Genomic DNA, 10,363 nt, shown 5'->3' with positions numbered 1-10,363 from the left:
AAAGGAGGTCAGAATATACAATGGAGAAAAGACAATGTCTTCAGCGAGTGGTGCTGGGGGACACTGGACAGCTACATGTAAAACAAATAGCAACCCAAGCACCCATCAACAGCTGACTTGTTTAAAAACGTGTATATATATATATATATATATATATATGGAAAAGAAAAGGAAAGATATACCCATTTGAATGTAGAGTTGCAAAGAATAGCAAAGAGAGATAAGAAAGCCTTCCTCAGTGGAAGGCTTTAGAGGAAGAAATAGAGGAAAACAATAGAATGGTAAAGACTAGAGATCACTTCAAGAAAATTAGAGATACCAAGGGAACATTTCATGCAAAGATGGGCTCAATAAAGAAACGTAAATGGTATGGACCTAACAGAAGGAGAAAATATTAAGAAGAGGTGGCAAGAACACACAGAAGAATTGTACAAAAAGATCTTCATGACCCAGATAATCACGATGGTGTGATCACTCACCTAGAGCCAGACATCCTGGAATGTGAAGTCAAGTGGGCCTTAGGAAGCATCACTACGAACAAAGCTAGTACAGGTGATGGAATTCCAGTTGAGCTATTTAAAGTCCAAAAAGATGATGCTATTAAAGTGCTGCATTCAATATGTCAGCAAATTTGGAAAACTCAGCAGTGGCCACAAGACTGGAAAATGTCGGTTTAAATTCCAATCCCAAAGAAAGGCAATGCCAAAGGATGTTCAAACTACTGCACAATTACACTCATCTCACACACTGGTAAAGTAATGCTCAAAATTCTTCAGGCCAGGCTTCAGCAATACATGAACCGTGAACTTCCAGATGTTCAAGCTGGTATTAGAAAAGGCAGAGGAACCAGAGATCAAATTGGCAACATTTGCTGAATGATCAAAAAAGCAAGAGAGTTCCAGAAAAGCATCTATTTCTGCTTTATTGACTATGCCAAAGCCTCTGACTAGGTGGATCACAATAAACTGTGGAAAATTCTGAAAGAGATGGAAATACCATATCACCTGATCTGCCTCTTGAGAAATTTGTATGCAGGTCAGGAAGCAACAGTTAGAACTGGACATGGAACAACAGACTGCTTCCAAATCAGAAAAGGAGTACGTCAAGGCTGTATATTGTCACCCTGCTTGTTTAATTTATATGCAAAGTATATTATGAGAAACACTGAGCTGGAGGAAGCACAAGCTGGAATCAAGACTGCTGGGAGAAATATCAATAACCTCAGATATGCAGATGACACCACCCTTATGGCAGAAAGTGAAGAACTAAACAGCCTCCTGATGAAAGTGAAAGAGAAGAGTGAAAAAGTTGGCTTAAAGCTCAACATTCAGAAAACTAAGATCATGGCATCTGGTCCCATCACTTCATGCCAAATAGATGGGGAAATAGTGGAAACAGTGACACTTTATTTTTTTGGGCTCCAAAATCACTGCAGATGGTGACTGCAGCCATGAAATTAAAAGATGCTTGCTCCTTGGAAGAAAATCTAGGACCAACCCAGACAGCATATTAAAAAGCAGACATGTTACTTTGCCAATAAAGGTCCATCTAGTCAAGGCTATGGTTTTTCCAGTAGTCATGTATGGATGTTAGAGTTGGACTATAAAGAAAGCTGAGTGCCAAAGAATTGATGCTTTTAACTGTGGTGTTGGAGAAGACTCTTGAGAGTCCCTTGGACTGCAAGGAGATCCAACCTGTCCATCCTAAAGGAAATCAGTCCGAATATTCATTGGAAGGACTGATGCTGAAGCTGAAACTCGAGTACTTTGGCCACCTAATGTGAAGAACTGACTCATTGGAAAAGCCCCAGATGCTGGGAAAGATTGAAGGCAGGAGAAGAAGGGGATGATAGAGGATGATATGGCTAGATGGCATCACCAACTCAATAGACATGAGTTTGGGTAAACTCCAGGAGTTGATCATCGACAGGGAGGCCTGGTGTGCTGCAGTCCATGGGGTTGCAAAGAGTCAGACACAACTGAGTGACTGAACTGAATTGATATATATGGAAAAGAAATGGAGTGTTTCATATATATATATATATATATATGATATACGTATATGTATGTATGTATATCGTATATACATATATGTATGTAATGTGTATAGATATGGATATATATATCCAGATAAAGATAGTTCTAGGCTGAGGACCTGAGCCACTGAGGTATTAACACAGTCTCACTTTGTAGTCAAAATGAAGATTCTTTCTTACTGACCTAACCTTAACTAAGTACTGCTGAAGCCACTTGCAGCCTCAAATTCTCCTCCTGGTGCTGTGCTGTGCTTAGTTGCTCAGTTGTGTTGACTCTCTGTGACCCCATGGACTATAGCCCTCCAGGCTCCTCTGTCCATTGGGGATTCTCCAGGCAAGAAAACTGGAGTATGTTGCCATGCCCACCTCCAGGGGATCTTCTCAATCCAGTGATCGAACCCAGGTCTCCCACATTGCAGGTGGATTCTTTACCATCTGAGCCACCAGGGAAGCCAGTACTTGTCTCCAAATGCCTGTCCCTGTGCATGTATCTTCTCAGCCAAGCATTGTGGTAAAGGAGAATATTATGGTGCTTTCTCAGAGTATTTCTCTTAGGAACCCAGGCATGCCCAAGTCCTGCCCTACCAATCTCCCTTACTTGAATACTACTCTTCTACTGTGGTAATCAACTGTCAAATCCTAACTAAAAAAAGAATCATAGTGTGTCTTTATTAACATATCTACATATTCCTAATAACTCTCAGTATAGATTCCAACAAATGCTATATCAAAGCACAAAGCTTAGTCCTTTATATTTAAACTCCTGGGACCAGTTTGGTCGGGCTACAAGCAAGAAAGCAGAAAAGCAACCATATATTGAGAATGAGATGGCTTGGACTGCAGAGGATTCCCAAGTGAATGTATATACCCTGGCAAATGGAACAAAACACAGAGAGAGAAAAGGAGAGAGAAACAACTTCTAACATTCAGTGACTCTGCCTACCAATAAAAGTAATCTAATAATTCTGAAATACTTTTTGTTTTCATGTCTCTTTACTGAAGTATAATCTATATATTATGAAATTCACTCATTGTAAGTGTATAGTTAAAACAATTTTTAGTAAATGTACACAGTTATGCAAACATCATCACAATATAATTTCAAAACAATTGCATCACTCCATGAAGTTCTCTCATGTCCACTTGCAACTTATCCCTGCTCCACTCCCAGCTCTAGGCAGCCCCTGATCATCTTCGGTCTCTTCAGCTTTCCTTTTTCTAGAAATTTTATACAAATGGAATTATACAATATACAGTGTTTTCTATCTGGCTTCTTCCACTTTAGTGCAATGTTTCAACATTTATCCATGTTGTATGTAGCAATCGTTTGATCCTTTTTTATTGTTGATTAGCATACCATTGTACAGATATACCAATTGGTGGAGACTTGCATTGCTTCCAGTTTTTGCTATTATGGATAATGCTATATAGACATTCACATACAAGTCTTGGTGGGGATGTATGTTTTTCTTCCTCATGGACAGAGATCTAGGAGTAGGCCTGGCTGCTGCTGGGGTAGTTTCCAGAACCAGCGGAGGGATCCCAAGAGCCTTTCCCCCACCTTCCCAGCTGGCTCCTTTATTTGCTCTTCAGGGAAGCGTGGCCTCCCTTTGCACTCGAGCCCTGGCAGGTGGAAGCAGCTTGTCTTGGACTGGACATGAGAGAGGCAGAACCTCAGAAATGCTGTGGCTTGAGAGACAGAGGCGGTCGGACTGGGCCATCACATGCCTGCTGACTCCCTCTGGGATCAGAGACCATCACCGGGTCCAGCAGCCGAATGGTCAGAGCACCCCAGACCTCCACCCTCGCTTCTACGGACTAGCAGATGGTCCGTGATGTAGATCAGACACAAATTATGTGTGTATTTCAACCCGCTGCTTCCTATCCCCACTGTGGTGTGGAGAGGGCTTGATTCGGAGGACAAGTCTCCTGAGAGCAGGGGCTGGCTTAGTCAGCCTCATGCTCCTTACTGACTCTGCGCCTGGCACTCAGCGGCCTCTCCCTACATGCTGGCTTTCGAATCAATGCCCTATCAAATAGAACCCAGAAAGTCTGCACAGCTAGATCCCCTGTTCACCCCAGGCCATCCCTGGTCCGTATGCTTGCCTTTCTGGCAGCTTCCCTTCAGCCTGCTGACCTCGGTGTGGGGGACACTGGCGGGCTGCCGGCACCATGCAGCGTTGTCCCCAGCTCCTGTCTTCCCAGGTCGTTCCGTCACGGCACCCTCTACTTGTGAATGTCTGCGTCTCATGGCCCCTGGCACAGGCTTAGGAACAAAATCGGTGCCCAGTAAATATGAGGGGCCGAGGCGAGTGCAAACAACTTAAATTTCAGGAAAGATGGGAGAATGCCGCACTTCACAGATTCCTTCTGCATGCCAGATATATGAAGGGCAGCAGAATATGTCACCCCAAAATATACCACTTTGGCATAAAGATTACTTTGAACTGCAGGCAGTTGAGAAGCGGGTTTAAGAAAACCTCTCCGTTCGCTCCGTATTTACCTAAAAGTAGGGCGGAAGTTCAGAAAGGTGTCCCTTTACCCTTCTCGACCAGAAAGGACTGAAGTTAATCAAGGGAAATACCTCTAGACCCTTACCAGCTCAGAGAAGGCACCAAAGGAATCTACCTAACAAATTTTACTAACAAGACTTTGTCTTTCATGGGTTCCCACTCTGTATTTGCCTTCCCACAATTTGCTGGTGTAGAAATTTAAAGTCCTTTCCCTTTTTTTTGTGCCACTTCTCAAAGTGTATTGTTCTTTTGTTAAGATGCCGCAAAGTCTAGGTTGTAATCATCCCCTCGAGTTACCCGTCACTGGTGCTCCCACATATATGTGCAGTGCACATTACTAATTAACTTCTGTTTCTCAAAAAAAAAAAAAAGAAAAGAAATCTAGGAATAGAATTGCTGAGTTATATGATAAGCACGTGATTAACTTTCAGGAAAATTCCAAACTATTTTCCAAAGAGGCTGTACCATTTTATATACCCATCAGGAATTTTTCCATATCTTGGACAATGCTTGATATTATCAACCTTTGTGACTGAAGTCATCCTAGTGGACATGACGTGGTATCTTTTTGTGGTTTTAATTTGAATCTCCATACTAATTATGTTCAATATCTTGTGTTAATTAATTATTTGAATATTATATTTGGTGAAACGGCTATTCAAATATTTGGCCAACTTCAAATTGGATTGTCTATCCTCTTAGTATTGATTTTTAAGAGTTCTTTATATGTTCTGAATATGTCCTTTATTAGATATATAATTTGCAAATATTGTCTCCATTCTGTGGATTTTCATTTTACTATTTGTATTTTGATAAGATTTGAAAAAAATTTATGATGTTCAATTTATTGTGTTCTTTTATGGATTGTGCTTTTGGTGTTGTCATACCAAAGAAATCTTTACAAAAAATTTTCTCCTATATTTTCTTCTAGAAAGTTTATAATTTTAGCTCTTATGTTTAGGTCTATGATTCATTTTCAGTTAATTTTTGTCTATGATATAAGCTAAGAGTGTAGTTCATGAATATCCAGTTGTCCCAGCATCATTAGTTTAAAAGACTATGCTTTACCCCATTGACTTGCTCTGGCACTTAGTTGGAGATCACTTGACCATAAAAGTAAATTTATTTGGAGACTCTCTATCCTGATTCATCTGTCTATAAATCTAACCTTATAATAACACCAAACTGTCTTATTTACTTTAGCTTTACCATGAAATTTAAAATCATGTAGTATACAAAAGAACAAACAAAAGAACCATTTTTCAAAAAACTATTTTGGCTACTAATTCCACATAAATTTTAGAATAATTTCATTTCTACAAAAAAAGTTTCATTGCATCCACAGATTAACTTGAGAGAGACTTGAAATCTTAAGAAGATTGAATCTTCCAATCTATGCACATGGTATATCTCTCCCTTTATTTAATTCTCATTTAATTTTTTTTAGCAATGCTTTGTAGTTTTCAGTGTATGTCTTGTACCCCCTTTGTTAAACTTATCTTAAATATTTTATTCTATGTGAATTTTAAAACCAGCCTGCTAATTTACACAAAATAATGCTGGTGTTTTTGAATCACAATTACATTGAATATGTACACTGATTCAAAGATAATTATGTCTTAAAAATGAGTCAACTAATACATAAAGATGCAATAAATTTTATTTATTTAGAACTTTAATTTCTCCAAGAAATGTTTTGCAATTTTTTATTGAGAAGTAGTATATCTCTTATTACACTTACTAAGTATTTGTTGCTTTTTCAATGCTATAGTAATGTTTAAATTATTTTCATTTTCTAGTTTCTTATTGTTAACATATAGAAAAAGCATTAATTTTTATATGTTGGCTTTGTTTCAAACAATCTTGCAAAGTTCCTTACTAATTCTTAAAGTAGGCTTATAGATTCATTTGGATTCTCTTTACTATAGCAAAGTATATAATTTTGTCACCTATGAATAATAATAGTATTACTATTTCCTTTCTAATTTGTATTCTATTTTTTCATCTTGCCTTATTTCCCTGGCTAGGACCTGCAATAAAACATTGAATGGAAATGAGAGTGAAAATCCTTGTCTTAATCATGATCTTGAGGGAATGCTCTTAGTCTCCTGCCATCTAGAATAATGTCTGTACCTCCTGACCAATCAGCTAAGTTATTTGCTATTGCTCATGAGTTCATATGTATCCATACCTTCTTCTCTCTCCATGAAAAATGGATGATGTACCACTCAAAGCTCTACCCAATGAGAGGCTTTCCCCTACCCTACAAAACTGGTTTTCATTTTCTCATCACATGAACATCACAAGGTGACCCATTGTGAGTCAAGTTCAGATCTTTTTCTTCTTTGTTAGCTGGTCATAGGAAACATTCCACCAGGTCAAAGGTGTGAGCTAAGGGAGCAGGGACATTCAACAGTGGTGAATTCAACAGGGACATTCAACAGTGGTGAATAACATAGGAATGAGAGACAGATGTTCTTTCAGTTTATTTGTGATGTTTAGATCTGCTTCAGACTGATTATGGATGTATGTATCACTTCCACTGTTGGGATGAATTCATGCTAGTCCTAGCTGGTCTTATGACTGAATTTCAAAAAGATAATATGAAAATAAAAGGTAAGAATCTGTATGTTGAAAAGGACCTCACTGTGCTGAACTTGGAAAACTGGTCATCTCCAAATCCTACCTTAGTATAACTTTTAGACATTAAAAATAAAGAAAAATCTGGATTCCATGCTAAAAGTCAAAGTTCTTACAAAGGACAGAAAATCCAGCTGTCATGAGACTTCTCTAAGGCAACAAAAGTGAAGAAAGAGTGGAGTGACACACACATGAAGATCACAGATAAAACATGGGGACGTCCCTGGTGGCGCAGTGGCTAAGGCTCCATGCTCTCAGCGCCAGGGCCCCAGGTCCCAGCCCCGCTCAGGGGGCTGCATCCCACCTCCCATATCAAGGATCCCCTGTCCTGCAACTAAGACCAGGCACAGCCACATAAATAAATAGCCTAAATAAAGTTTAAAATTTAAAAAACTATAAAATGTGAACCAAGGAACTTTTTTAGAGCCTATCAAGTTGTCCTTTCAACATGAAGCTATAGGAAAACAGTTTTAAATATGCACAAACTCAGGGAATACTGTATGCCCAATCTTTTCTTGAGGGATTTACTAAAGGACTACTGCTGCTAAGTCGCTTTAGTTGTGTCTGACTCTGTGCAACCCCATAGACAGCAGCCCACTAGGCTTCCCCATCCCTGGGATCCTCAAGGCAAGAATACTGGAGTGGGTTGCTATTTCCTTCTCCAATGCATGAAAGTGAAAAGTGAAAGTGAAGTCGCTCAGTCGTGTCCGACTTCTAGCGACCCCATGGACTGCAGCCTACCAGGCTCCTCTGTCCATGGGATTTTCCAGGCAAGAGTACTAGAGTGGGTTGCCATTGCCTTCTCCTTACTAAAGGACAACCTTTACTAAACCAAGATATAATTAAGGAAACATCAGTAAAAAGACTCATTATAAGATTCAATGCATTTAATTATAGCTCTAACCCTAAAACAAACTGCTGACTAGATGTAAGAATAGTATGTAAAAATATGTTATTACAAAATAGAACTCCACCATTTTTAGAATAAGAAGAGAAGGAAGAGAGAAGAGGGAAAGTAGAATATGCTCATTTATTGCAATATAGGTAGTAGGTAGAATTCAAAGGATACTGCATAGCTGATGAAATCAAATAGTAGAAATCTCAATAAAGGATCCCAAAGAGATTATATATAGAATCAGTATAAGGTTTTCTCTATCATAATTTTGTTGTTGTTGTTGTTGTCATTCAGTAGCTCAGTCGCGTCTGACTCTGCACCCCATGGACTGTGGCACACCAGGCTTCCCTGTCTTTCACCATCTCCTGGAGCTTGCTCAAACTCATGTCCATTGAGTCAATGATGCTACCCAATCATCTCATCCTATGTTGTCCCCTTCTCCTCCTGCCTTCAATCTTTCCCAGGGTCAGGGTCTTTTCCAATGAGTTAGTTCCTTGCATTAGGAAGCCAGAGTATTGCAGTTTCAGCTTCAGCATCAGTCCTTCCAATGAACATTCAGGGTTGATTCCCTTTAGGATTGATTGGTTAGATATCCTTGCTATCATAATTTATATTTCTTAAATACCTAAAGAAATAAACTTAGTAAATACAAAGAAACAAGGAACAATAATAAGGATATACATATAAATATATGTGTTGTAGCTTTATTTCTATAAAAGGAAACTCAGGAAAGATACACTTAAAAAATAAAAGTGGCTACTTATAGAGAGTGGGTGGGAATGGGGCTGAAAGGGTGGGAATTAGACTGAAACATCTCCAAGTATGTCTTTTATGTAGTTTTGATATTTGAAACATTAAAATGTTTTACATATTTAAAACTAATGTAGATGAAAGAATCAAGCCCTAAAATTCCTACAGACATAAACAAACAAAAAACTATGTATCACTAATAAGAATTAATTCAAGAAACTTCTGAACATAACACTCGGAACATCTTTATGAAAATTTAGTTTAAGGACTGAAAGAATTGCAAAGAAATCTGGAACTTAGTACATTTGTAGTTGATAGTGGTATTGGTCATTTGTGTGTACTATAAGATAGAGAATGTGATAAATATATTGGGTTCTCATTGTGGGAGAAGAGAAATAAATATGGAACAAGAGAAGATGTGAAAGAACTCAGCATTGTTGGATATGAAATATCATTATATATATATATATATATATACATTCCATAAGTATAGGAATTGAAGAAATGACAAGTGAGATGCGATGACTAGTGCCCACTTTACTAACAGGAACCAGGTTTCTGAGAAATGACTGAGTCCAGGTCTGGGACAGAAAAAGTGACTCACTGAACCAAAATCAAAGATATGGTCAGACTGATAAGGACATGTCAAAAGTATACACCATTGTCTTCAAATCTAGGACAATCTGAGCACCAAAAAGAATAATGATGTAATGTATTGTGCCATATGGAATAAAAAGAGAAGCTATGAATCCACATTAATACTAAACAAAAGTGGTGGTTAGGAGGACAAGATCTTCTTTACTGAAGAAAACATCTAATATACATAGAAGGAATGGAGGAAAAATTATGATTGTATAACCATCAGTGTAAAATTCATTCAGGCAATGATGCTGAAACTAGTGGGTAAAATATTGAAATGTCTAATTTTCAAAATATCACCACTCAAATAACTTATCAATTATAATATATACTTGCTAGTTGCCCATACTGAATGCTTGCTTGATAGTAGGTTTATCAACTTTATTCATTGTCTCCCTTCCCTAACTTATTTCCTTACTTCTCTACTGTTTTTTGGGAATCAGTTCCCAAAGATACTGCTGCTGCTGCTGCTGCTAAGTCGCTTCAATTGTGTCTGACTCTGTGCGACCCCATAGACGGCAGCCCACCGGGCTCCCCCGTCCAGGCAAGAACACTGGAGTGGGTTGCCATTTTCCTTCTCCAATTCATCAAAGTGAAAAGTGAAAGTGAAGTCGCTCAGCGGTGTCCAACTCTTTGCGACTCCATGGACTGCAGCCTACCAGGCTCCTCCGTCCACTGGGGGTTTCCAGGAAAGAGTACTGGAGTGGGTTGCCATTGCCTTCTCTGCCCAAAGATACTACTTGCACCCAAATCATTTTGTCAAGATCTGTTTCTGGGAGAATCCCAAATTAAAACAGTTTCATCCATTCACCCATTCATTCATAAGCATTTATTGAGCATTTGTATTGTGTTAGGCACTGAGCTGCCCAGGTGGTACTAGTGGTAAAGAAC

The sequence above is a fragment of the Bos indicus genome, chromosome 21 (assembly GCF_029378745.1).
Source record: "Bos indicus isolate NIAB-ARS_2022 breed Sahiwal x Tharparkar chromosome 21, NIAB-ARS_B.indTharparkar_mat_pri_1.0, whole genome shotgun sequence".
NCBI classification, from domain to species: Eukaryota; Metazoa; Chordata; class Mammalia; order Artiodactyla; family Bovidae; genus Bos; species Bos indicus.
Note: the sequence above shows the minus strand (reverse complement) of the source record.